Source organism: Vipera berus, assembly GCF_964194415.1.
Source record: "Vipera berus genome assembly, chromosome: 5".
NCBI lineage: Eukaryota > Metazoa > Chordata > Lepidosauria > Squamata > Viperidae > Vipera > Vipera berus.
The window spans coordinates 78,733,033-78,745,923 of NC_138207.1; positions in this window are offsets into that span (position 1 = coordinate 78,733,033).

Consider the following 12,891-nt stretch of genomic DNA (forward strand, 5'->3'; position numbering starts at 1 on the left):
GTCCTCTTCCGATAAGCGAGCCGGTCGCCTCTCCCCAGCTTCTCTCTCTTCAGCAAGAGACCCTCCGAAGCCAGAGAAGGGGGCGGAGCTATGCTGCCGTGGAGCCCTGGTGCCTAGAGAGGTCGAGCCCACTTCTTTTCCCGGGCTTTTGCTTCCAGCGAAGTAGGGCCGTCAGCTTAGCCAAGGCTCCGGTGCCCAGTGCTCCCCGCCAGAGAGTCTTGCAGCGCTGCTCCGCCCGCGGCTGTTCCTCCTCCTCCTCCTCCTCCTCCTCTCACCGCTGTCTCCTAGGTCAGTGTTTTTTCAATTTTTCCCACGGCACACCAGGCAACATCTCGCGGCACACTAGTGTGCCGCGGAACAGTGGTTGAAAAACACTGGACTAGACATACCCAATTCTAGCAACTGTGACCATTCAAAGTTACAACAGCACCGAAAAAGTGACTTATGACCATTTTTCACACTTATGACTCTTGCAGCATCCCCAGGATCACAGGATTTACATTTGGATGCTTGACAACTGGCCCATATTTATGTCAGTTGCACTGTCCCAGGGTCATGTTATCATCTTTTGCAACCTTCTGACAAGCAAAGTTAAGGGGGGGGACCCAAGTTCACTTAACAACCATGTTACTACTTTAACAACTGCACTGATTCACTTAACAAATGTGCCAAGAAAAGTCGTAAAATTTATTTATTTATTTTATTTATTTTAATTCCATTTATATCCCGCCCTTCTCCGAAGACTCAGGGCGGCTTACAAGCTTAGCAGTAGCCTTCATTCTATGTATATGCCTGCTTATTAGGGCTTTCACACACACCCCCAAGCGGCATTATTACAAAGTCAGCTTAATTGCCCCCAACAATCTGGGTCCTCATTTTACCTAACTCAGAAGGATGGAAGGCTGAGTCAACCTTGAGCCTGGTGGGATGCGAACCTGCACTAATTGCAGGCAGCTGGTGTTACTTAAGGAGGCATTAGCCCACTGCTCCACCAAGGATCTAAAATGGGGCAAAACTCACTTAACAACTGTCTCACTTAGCAACAGGAATTTTGGGCTCAGTTGTGCTTGTAAGTTGAGGACTGACTACCTGTATTTCACTATTCAAAGCTACACTGAACCTGAATGGCCAGCAGATGTCGCTAGTCTTCTATGGAATGTCAGATCCTAAGCAAGCAGTACTGTCTGCCAAGATTCCAGATTTAACCCATTTTAAAATATATTCACATTTACTCAGGTTATGATGATTGTTTGTAGGTCTGTTCTTTCCCTCCCACACCTCCCACCCTGTCCCACTTGTCCACTTTTCCTATGTGTGTAGAAGCCCAGGAGAAGCAACGGGAGGAAAAATTTCCCAGCGTTACCTAACTAAAGTCAAAAACTGTTTTTTTCCACTCTGTTGCTGATCATTTCAGAGAAATATAAGTATTTTGTCCATGGAAACAATAGGTCTATCCCAAGAGCTGGGACTTTTGACTAAATACCTCCAGTTTTCTACAGGATGCCATTGCAACACCATTCTTATATTCCATGTGTAAGAAATTAATGAATAGTCTAGTCTTACCAGAATTTTAGAAAATCAGAAATTTAGAACGTAAAGTTTAGGAAGGAAAGGATGTTGTACCCATCAAAAGGGTTGAAATACTACTTTTGTTACTCTCAGGAAGCCATATGCATGCAGTATATTTGAGAAATATGTTTATTTATTTATTTTTTATTTTAATTCCATTTATATCCCGCCCTTTTCCGAAGACTCAGGGCGGCTTACAAGCTTAGCAGTAGCCTTCATTCTATGTATATGCCTGCTTATTAGGGCTTTCACACACACACACCCCCAAGCGGCATTATTACAAAGTCAGCTTAATTGCCCCCAACAATCTGGGTCCTCATTTTACCTACCTCGGAAGGATGGAAGGCTGAGTCAACCTTGAGCCTGGTGGGACTCGAACCTGCACTAATTGCAGGCAGCTGGTGTTACTTAAGGAGGCATATGTTGGGGGATTATGTTGGGCATAATCCCTTCCATTTTGGGATGGTGCCCAAAAGGATTTCATTCCACTTCTAAGATTAACTAACCAAAAAGGTATCTGCTATTTTTACGATTTTTTTTTCAGATAATGCAAAGTCTAGTGCTCACTAAAGAAGAAAAGCAAAGCTTGTGAAAAGCCATTTCTCTTTGGTCTTATCCATACAATTTCCTGAAAATCACTGGCATATTATAAGAATCCAGAGTTTGATGGGCATTAGGATTGTTGCTTTTCTCTCTCTTGTTGTCAACAAATGCCACCAGGAAATTAGGCTTAAAATAGCCTGTTGGCTTTGGGTGATATGTGTGGGTGGGTGAGTGGGTGGGTGGATGTATCTGTAGTCATCTGCTGTTATCTAGTTTCTTCAAATTCTCAGAAAAAAATAACAGAATAAATGAGGGGAAACTTCAATTTAGCACAACAATGATATGATGATTGCTATGGGACATTGCAAAATAATGAAATGGCATACTGCTATATTCCTCCTTCAGATATATTGTATTACAGCTCTACTTTGACCATGCAGACATTGAATTTCTTAAAAAATATATTTTCTGCAAGTTCCATTTTGAAAACATTGTTTCCATACTCCTGAGAAATGCACAAGGACCTATAATTATGTTATATTAGTAAATCTACAGCCTGGCACAACAGAGATAAGGAAAAATAACATTGAAGTCAAATTTTTTAAAGCATCTATCCTGGATCTTGTCTCAGAAAACTTCCAGCTGATGCCACATTGCCACTGATTCCCAAGATATAACCCTGGAAAAACTTTTTTGCCAACCTAGCATTAGGCAACATGTACTTTTGCTTTAAAATGAAACCCAGAAGCATCAAGGCGATATTTATTTTTAAAGTTTCTGCTCCTTTTACCCAAAGCCGTAAAGATAAACAGAACTCTATCCACAGATGTCAAAGCTCTATCAGTAACATTGCAATTAACCTCACAGGAGGGGCAGCGTTGTTCGTCCTGGCCATATCTGAATGTCCAAAACATATCACATACATTATAAAATGATCCAATCTAATATATTTTTTCCTGAAATCCATAGTGCTCCATGGCACCTATAATCCTCAAGTTAAATGCTTGAAACAACTAATACAATCTTCTACATACAAGTCTATTCTTATTTATATTATGGTTGGTCACATGGCCAGCCAGATGTCTAGGCTGGATTTGGCATTTTTATCCATCTATTGTGTCCTTCTCATTTTCCCATCCTTCTTATTGTCAGTTGTTAAGTCTGGGGGGCTTTATCAGTATTGATCTTATTCTCTATATTGCCCTAGTTAGGTGACATTAGGAGAGACTTACCAAAGTTTCTAGCTTCAGTTACATTTGAATTTGGGATTTTTGACTCATTTTTAATTTTTTAAAAAATCCCATTTATATCCCGCCCTTCTCTGAAGACTCAGGGCGGCTTACAATCTAAGAAGCACAAATCAATGTGCTTAGCAATAGCCTTTATTCTATGTATATGCCTGCTTATTAGGGCTTTCGCCCCCCCTCAGCGGCATTATTACAAAGTCAGCTTAATTGCCCCCAACAATCTGGGTCCTCATTTTACCTACCTCGGAAGGATGGAAGGCTGAGTCAACCTTGAGCCTGGTGGGATGCGAACCTGCACTAATTGCAGGCAGCTGGTGTTACTTAAGGAGGCATTAGCCCACTGCTCCACCAAGACTCATACACAGTATTTTATGCTATCACAAAGGAAAAGGAAGCCATAGCACTGAACTGCGAACCATATATATTTTTTTAGTTAAATGCATTACTGCAGAAGCTCAGTGTTAAACGAGGCAGAATATAGGAAATGACAAAACAAATTATTAGCAAAGCCAAGTTCACACATCTTGAGCTTTCCCATTAATTATCTAAACCCTGAATGCATTTATTTATAGATGATAATGTTAAAATAGAGGGTCTACTGGAAAAGCTTTTAGTGCAAGACTTGTTAAACTCAGTGGCGTAGCGTGGGTTGTCAGCACCCGGGGCAAGGCAAGTAATTTGCGCCCCCTCGCTCTCGCACCGCACCGCACGCCTGGCACCCCCCTGGCATAAGAAGAATCGAGGCTCCCGTGATTTCCCGTTCCCCCCCACCCCCCTGAAATTCTCGCCCGCTTTCACAGACTTGTTCTTTTACACCGGCTGCAAGTACCAGGAGCCAAAGGCAGCCTCTCCGAAAGCCTCACACCCAAAGACTCAGGCACGCCCACACCGAGGAACGCCGCCGCTGGCGAGGCTCGCAGACGCTGCCGCTGCCATTCTTTCTTTCTCGTTCGCGGAAGCGCGCAGCGGCGTGCGCATACAGAGGCGTATATAGACCCAGGGAGCCGCCGAGCCTTCCCCCACCTGGAGAGAGAAGCGTTTCTGTGTCGGCGCAGGCACAGATACCCCTCGCTCACGAGCAGCCTTGCCCTAGCCCGCCGGTCGCGCCCCCCAGATGTTGCGCCCGGTGCGGCCGGCCCCCCCTGCACCCCCCACGCTACGCCACTGGTTAAACTAAAAAGAGACTGCGAGAATATGGCTTCAGTTTAGTGGTGCTTTTAGATTGCACCCAGTAGAGTTGGAAAGGACCAGTCCAACCTCTTGCTCAAGCAGGAGACCCTATTTCTTTCCAGACAAATGGTTGTCCAGTCTCTTCTTAAAAGCGTCCAGTGATGGAGCACCCACAGCTTCTGAAGGCAAGCCGTTCCACTGATTAATTGTCCCTACTGTTAGGAAAGTTCTCCATAGTTCTAGGCTGCTTCTCTCCTTGATTAGTTTCCATCCATTGTTTCTTGTTCTGCCTTCAGGTGCTTTGGAGAAAAGGGTGACCCCTTCTTCTTTGTGGCAGCCCCTGAGATACTGGAAGACTGCTATCACGTCACCCCTAGTTCTTCTTTTCACTAAACCAGACAATCAAATTCCTGCAGCCGTTCTTCATATGCTTTAGCTTCCAGCCCTCTAATCATCTCTGTTGCTGTTTTCTGCACTCTTTCCAGAGTCTCAACTTCTTTTTTATAATATGGTGCCCAAAACTGGATGCAATATTATAAGTGTGGTCTTACTAAGGCAGTACTACCATTTCACGTGATTTGATTCTTATCCCTCTGTTAAGGCAGCCTAGGGTTGCATTGGCTTTTTTGGTTGCCACCTCACACTGCTGGCTCATATCTGAGTGATCGTCCACTAGGACTCCAAAATCCCTCTCACAGTTACTGTTATCGAGCCAGATTTCATCTAATCTGTACCTGAACATTTGGTTTTTCTTGCCTAAATGTAAAACCTTGCCTTTCTCTACATTGAATTGCTTTCACAGACATTTCTCCCCACGCCTGAAGCTGTTCATGCAGTTGGAAGAGGAAAAGGCAGGAGACATTTTAGTACCAGTCATTTTGTGATAGGAATCTTTAGCAAACTCTCAGCTAAATTGTATCGATTTATGGCCACCTCATATCACTTATTTCATGTTGGGACCAAAGTCTAGAAAACATCTCCTCTGGGAAGAAAGTTGCTACCTGAGATAGAACAGCAAACAGTTCTTTCCGGTGCGAGTAGTCCTCAACTTTATTTATTTATTTATTTTTATTTATTTATTTGTTTTTATAAACCGCCCTTCTCCCGAGGGACTCGGGGCGGTGTACAGAATAAGGTAGGCATACAGAATGAACAATAGTGAAAAAAACAATAGTAAAATACAAACTGGGACCCCAATTAGAGCTATCAGGCCAGGCACAACTGAGCCCAAAATTTCTGTTGCTAAGTGAGACAGTTGTTAATTAATTAATTAATTAACCTTTATTGTCAAAGTACAACCATGTATACATTGAGGTTGGCTAAGTGAGTTTTGCCCCATTTTATGACCTTTCTTGCCACAGTTGTTAAGCGAATCATGGCAGTTGTGAAGTTAGCAACATGGTTGTTAAAGGAATCTGGCTTCCCCATTGACGTTGCTTGTCAGAAGGCAGCAAAAGTTAATCCTGTGACCTTGGGACACCGCAGCTGTCATAAATATGAGCCAGTTGCCAAGCATCCAAATTTGGATCATGTGACCATGGGGATGCTGCTATGGTTATAAGGAGTGATGGGATTCAGCCAGTTCACACCACTTTGGCAGAACCGATAGCTAATTTTTTGTTGCCCAGGTCCAGAATGGACTTCTGGAAGTGGCATCCACACAGAGAACCGGTTGTTCACATATTTGAATCCCACCACTGGTTAAAAGTGTGAAAAATGGTCATAAGTCACTTTTTTCCAAAGCCATTGTAACTTTCAATGATCACTAAACAAATGGCTGTAAGTCGAGGACTGTCTGTAAGGCAGTTTGGGGTTGTGGTAAAGATGCTGGTCTGGGACCAAGAAGAAGATGCAAGTTCAACTTTACCACAGATGTGGCAGCTCACTGAGTGACTTTGAGGCCTGCAATTTTCTCTTAGCCCTACCTTTTTCATATGGAGAAAAAGGAAAGAAGACTTCAAGGCAGCCATCTGAAGACATAAAAGAAAGGACAGGGTATCTAGACCCAACAAATCACGTGTTTCTAAACCAATTAAGTTATCAGGTTACTTCAGTCAGAAAATCTCCCAAGAGCCCAATCCCATGTGACAAAACACAGTCAAAATATATTAAATAATACCTTCCTAGTTTCTGGCTGCTGAGGCAGGAATATTTGGGTTGGAAAGCCCCCAGAGTTTGGCTTTAAGATGTGTGCCTATACATACGTTTTAAATAAATAGATATGTTTCATTCTGCCCACTGGAAACAGTTGGTTCTTGCTTGTTTTTCTCCCCAATGTTTCTGCTTTTTAAAAAATCCCCCAATCAGATTGGAGATTATCCAGCAGGGAATCAGTGGACGTGACTGGAGTCTCCCTATCTGACAGAAAACAATATATCTACTATAAATAAAGATACCTCATTAAGGAGGCAGTAAAAACCTACTTTTTCCATGATATATTTTCCTCCCCCTGGAGAGAGAAAAGTACAACATGGGTCTCTGTAGAATTTGGAACTAATGCAAGATGGGAAATTATAAATATTCCGGTAGATTAGAATAGTCTTTCTCCCATTTTCTTCAGTTAGGGACTATCAGTAAAATTGCTGCATTATGTTACCTGCATGTTCAAAAGGGGTACAAATAGGATTGCACTGATCACACCACAGATGCCCTCTGGGTGCCTCTGCACTTTACAAAGGACAGAGAGAGTAATAGAGCCGAGAGCGGCTTTTGCAGCTTTGTTGATTCCCCAGTGTTCATTCCACAGCTACTCCCTGGGCCTTTTGTTCTCATTGGGAACAACACGTACCGGAGCTCTGCACATTGTCCCATCGATTCAGTACCTAAATGGGCTCTCTTTGCTAGCAATATATCATGCTGTATGTCTCCCACTGAACTTTTCTTGCTCTCCTGTGCATTTCCTTGCAAATCCTGTGCACAGCTCAGGGTTTGAATTCTGTAACAAACATTATCATTATTTAGAGTGAGGTTTAGAGCTTCAATGTATTTGCTTTTTTATCTCATGGAATATCATTGGCTGAGCGACTGGAAAGCACCTTCCAGAGTTGGAAGTTATTGGCTATACCAGGGTTAGGCAACCTTGGCTCTTTTATGACTCGTGGACTTCAACTCCCAGAATTCCTGAGCCAGCCTGCTGGCTCAGGAATTCTGGGAGTTGAAGTCCACGAGTCATAAAAGAGCCAAGGTTGCCTAACCCTGGGCTATACAAAGATTGAGAGATCAATTAGAGATTTCCTTTATTAACTATTTAATAAACTAATGTTTTGTTTCCATCAGAAACATGGACAATCAACAAGATAGATCTTGATAGATACTGTTCAAAACTGAATAGTGTGCATAGTAAGATAGCAGAATAAATGGTGCACTGGGTATATTTGCTTCCAAGTAGAAGTTATTAATGTATTCCTGACATACCCACTGGGCTAGGGTGGGCCTAATTCAGTCCAAACATCTCACACACACATACACATGCACACACAGACATATATCCACACATGCACATATTTCTCCACAGTAGGTACGGTTGCAGATTAAGCACACATGGCATGATCTGAAAAAATACACTGGTAAGAGACTAGTCATCTGCTCAGCAGCAGAATGTCTGAACTCGGGCAAACGATGAGATTGTGTTTTTGCAATTCCTAGTTGTTCTCTATCTCCTAATGATAAAAAATTTTTTAAACTGTATATTCTTCTATACTGGAGCAGCTCAAGATGGCTGTCCTATGGAATTTACTTGTGAGTCAGGTCCATAAATTTATTTATTTATTTATTTATTTATTTAATTAAATTTTTATACCGCCCTTCTCCCGAAGGACTCAGGGCGGTGAACAGGGCATATAAATAGAAGTACAAAAGTTAAAAAGAATTAAATTGTTGCCCGAATTAAAACAATCAGAATATAAAAAAAACATTAAAACCCTAACATTTCCCCCATCAGGCCAGGCCAGCTTGTTCGAATAAATGGGTCTTTAACCCGCGCCGGAAGGAGCGAAGATCCGGTGCCATCCGAAGCTCAACCGGCAGTTGATTCCATAAAGCCGGGGCGCCCACAGAGAAGGCCCTCCCCCTGGGGGCCACCAGCCGACATTCTCTGACCGGTGGCACCCTGAGGAGGCCCTCTCTGTGGGAACGCACAGGGCGGAGGGGAGTCGACGCCGGCAGCAGGTATGTTAGTCATTGATTATTTGCAGGTATGCTGCTGTTCAGAAATTCACCTAGTTGACTACAAGTGGGCATAAGTCAAGACAGGAATAATCTCTTAGTCTCTCCCAAGAGGCCCCTATGTTTCAAATCTGAGCAGGCTGGCTCAGGAATTCTGGGAGTTGAAGTCCACGAGTCATAAAAGAGCCAAGGTTGCCTAACCCTGGGCTATACAAAGATTGAGAGATCAATTAGAGATTTCCTTTATTAACTATTTAATAAACTAATGTTTTGTTTCCATCAGAAACATGGACAATCAACAAGATAGATCTTGATAGATACTGTTCAAAACTGAATAGTGTGCATAGTAAGATAGCAGAATAAATGGTGCACTGGGTATATTTGCTTCCAAGTAGAAGTTATTAATGTATTCCTGACATACCCACTGGGCTAGGGTGGGCCTAATTCAGTCCAAACATCTCACACACACATACACATGCACACACAGACATATATCCACACATGCACATATTTCTCCACAGTAGGTACGGTTGCAGATTAAGCACACATGGCATGATCTGAAAAAATACACTGGTAAGAGACTAGTCATCTGCTCAGCAGCAGAATGTCTGAACTCGGGCAAACGATGAGATTGTGTTTTTGCAATTCCTAGTTGTTCTCTATCTCCTAATGATAAAAAAATTTTTAAACTGTATATTCTTCTATACTGGAGCAGCTCAAGATGGCTGTCCTATGGAATTTACTTGTGAGTCTGGTCCATAAAAATTTATTTATTTATTTATTTAATTAATTAAATTTTTATACCGCCCTTCTCCCGAAGGACTCAGGGCGGTGAACAGGGCATATAAATAGAAGTACAAAAGTTAAAAAGAATTAAATTGTTGCCCGAATTAAAACAATCAGAATATAAAAAAAACATTAAAACCCTAACATTTCCCCCATCAGGCCAGGCCAGCTTGTTCGAATAAATGGGTCTTTAACCCGCGCCGGAAGGAGCGAAGATCCGGTGCCATCCGAAGCTCAACCGGCAGTTGATTCCATAAAGCCGGGGCGCCCACAGAGAAGGCCCTCCCCCTGGGGGCCACCAGCCGACATTCTCTGACCGGTGGCACCCTGAGGAGGCCCTCTCTGTGGGAACGCACAGGGCGGAGGGGAGTCGACGCCGGCAGCAGGTATGTTAGTCATTGATTATTTGCAGGTATGCTGCTGTTCAGAAATTCACCTAGTTGACTACAAGTGGGCATAAGTCAAGACAGGAATAATCTCTTAGTCTCTCCCAAGAGCCCCCTATGTTTCAAATCTGTTTCACCTTGTCATTGTGATTGCAGCTGGAGTCGGGCAGGTTAAATGGAGTGAGCGGATATCCAGGCATGTTATTATCTGTTCAATTTGTCTGAATTTCTGACAGTTTGGGAATTTTTTTTTGTCTGTACTAGGAAATTCAGTTATAGACCATTATAATAATATGATTTGGAGGTTAATAGGAGTACCTAATTAATACAAATGAAAATGCCAGACAGTTGTATCTGCATAGATTTAAATAAAAGAACTCTGTGATTGTTTCAAAGAAAATTATTAGCTCCAGCAAAGCTTCCAAGGTCAGTCATTGTCATTTTCCCTGAACTCCTAAAAATGAAAAGAACGTATATATCTTCTAAAGTTTGAAAAGAGAGGTGATCACATATAGCAATGAATTAGTCAAGACCAAAGTCTCAGCCCTTATTGTGGCATATTATCTCTGGACTCCCAGGGTTGACTTATTGTAGCACGTCTGCCTGCTGCCACAAATAAATCCCATTTCCAATAATTTTATAGTTCCCACGTTGTAAAGCCAAAGTTACAGATACAATGCTATATGATGCTCAGGTGTGTACAGGTAGTCCTCCACTTACAACAGTTTGTTTAGTGACTGTTCAAAGTTGCAACAGCACTGAAAAAAGTGACCTATTACTGTTTTTCACACAACCGTTGCAACATCCCCCTGGTCATGTGATCAAAATTCAGACACTTGGCAACTGACTCTTATTTATGATGGTTGCAATGTCCTGGGGTTTCCCCCCCCCATATAATTACCTTTTTTTGACCTGACAGCAAAGTCACTGGGGAAAGCCAGGTTCACTTAACAACCCCGTATTGCTAATTTGATAACTTCAGTGATTCACTTAAGAACTGTGTCAAGAAAGGTCATAAAATGGGGCAAAACCGACTTAACAAACGTTTCAATGTTGGCAACGAAAATTTGGGGCTCAATCTTTGGTCATAAGTCGAAAACTACCTATCAGTCTAAGGAGAACCCAAGCTTAGAAACAATTCGATCAAACATCCTAAAAACAGTAACATGCATCCCTCGCTCAAACTCTGTTGGTTCAATATGAGTTAGGATGCAGTTTAAGCGGAATCAATTAAGACTCCGCTAATTTTAATTCTAGCTGAAGCAAATCTTTGAGGAACCTTCTTGGTCCATCTGTTTACCCTGGCATTAATTTGGGCATTGCCCATTAGAAGACAACCAACAGATACACTTATCACCTGCATAAGAGCTCAGTCTGTTGTCTGTACTCAGATACGGAAATTGACTCTACAGTATTTGTGCTGTTAAGATGCCTCTTATATACCCAATAGCATCCAAAGCTCCTTGTCTCAATTGTCAGTATTTTTAATTGCTCCTGCAGTTCTGAGGCTACTGCTCTTCCTTGATGTGACCACTGTGAGGAATCCCTAAGAAGGTTGCCCACTGCCTGTCTACCACAACAGGTTTTTGAATCTGCCAAGTATCTCTTTACTATGAGTTGTTCCAGGATTTTCATGTATTTCTATCTTTTCTATTCACCATGCTAGCCACATTTCTTTTTTAGCCCTGGTTTTGGTCCATAAATAAATAAATGCTGCCTAAATGAGTCCGTGATGGCCACAAGTGTAATTAAGGGTCATTTACTTGAATGCCAGGCTGTTTCACTTGCCAAGCTTCAAAACCTAATAAATTAGTTGGCAAAAATCCCTTATTCTTACATTTCAGCTCTGCTAATTAAGGCAAAGACTGGGTTTGCTTTTCACCTCCATCTGTAAAATTGTGCTCATTATGAATCAGCAGTTATCTCTGTTTTCCAAAGGCAGTAAGGTGGATTCTGCTAATTACTGCCTCATAAACCCCTTGAGTACAATAAGATAATGATGTTTAGCAACTGTTTTAGAAACTTTGGGATGGGCTGGAGCAGAGGAGCTTTCTGGCTGAGAAACAAGAGGTGTTCAGAACTGGACATTCTACCTTGGCCTACCTAGCTTTATAACATATGATTGAAAATTGTAGTAATCCCTAATGAGTGCAATAGATAGCACTTGCCCAATTTATCTAAAGCATAGCTTTGATTGAAGCTCCAGAGAAATCTTCTGTGAAATGCTCTAAAGTTCCTCAGATAGGTAGACACCTGCTCCTGCCTATATGTACAACATATATGCAAACCTTTTCCATGTAAGTTACAACCCAATAGAATGATTTAACAACAACAACAACAACAACAACAACAACAATAATAATAATAATAATGTTGGAAGGGACCTTGGAGGTCATTTAGTCCAACCCCCTGCTCAGGCAGGAAACCCTATACCGTTTCAGACAAATGGCTGTCCAGTCTCTTCTTAAAAACTTCCAGTGTTGGAGCATTCACAGCTTCTGGAGGCAGGTTGTTCCATTGGTTAATTGTTCTAACTGTCAGAAAGTTTCTCCTTTGTTCTAGGTTGCTTCTGTCTTTGGTTAGTTTCCATCCGTTGCTTCTTGTCTTGCCTTCAGGTGTTTTGGAGAATAGCTTGACTCCTTCCTCTTTGTGGCAGCCCCTGAGATATTGGAACACTGCTCTCATTCCCCCCCCCTCGTCCTTCTCTTCATTCAACTAGACATTTACAAATAATACTAACTCAGAAAACAAAACTAGGCAGGGCTATTGGTAAGGTCTTTTGCTTTTCAACTTTTATTATATATGGTTTGGACCCTCAGTGATCTCAAGTAGCTGGAAAAAGCTAAATTATTGAAGCAGGCAGGATCAAGGGGAAGAGCCTTTTCTGCTGTGGCCCCATCTCTGGAGGTGAGAATTGCCCCCTTTCTTTTGGCTTTCCAGAAGGGTTTCAAAACCTGCCTTTGCTGGTTGGCCTGAGGTCCTGGGGGGTGGGGCTCACTGCCAGAGGTTGCTGACAGGGTAGAATA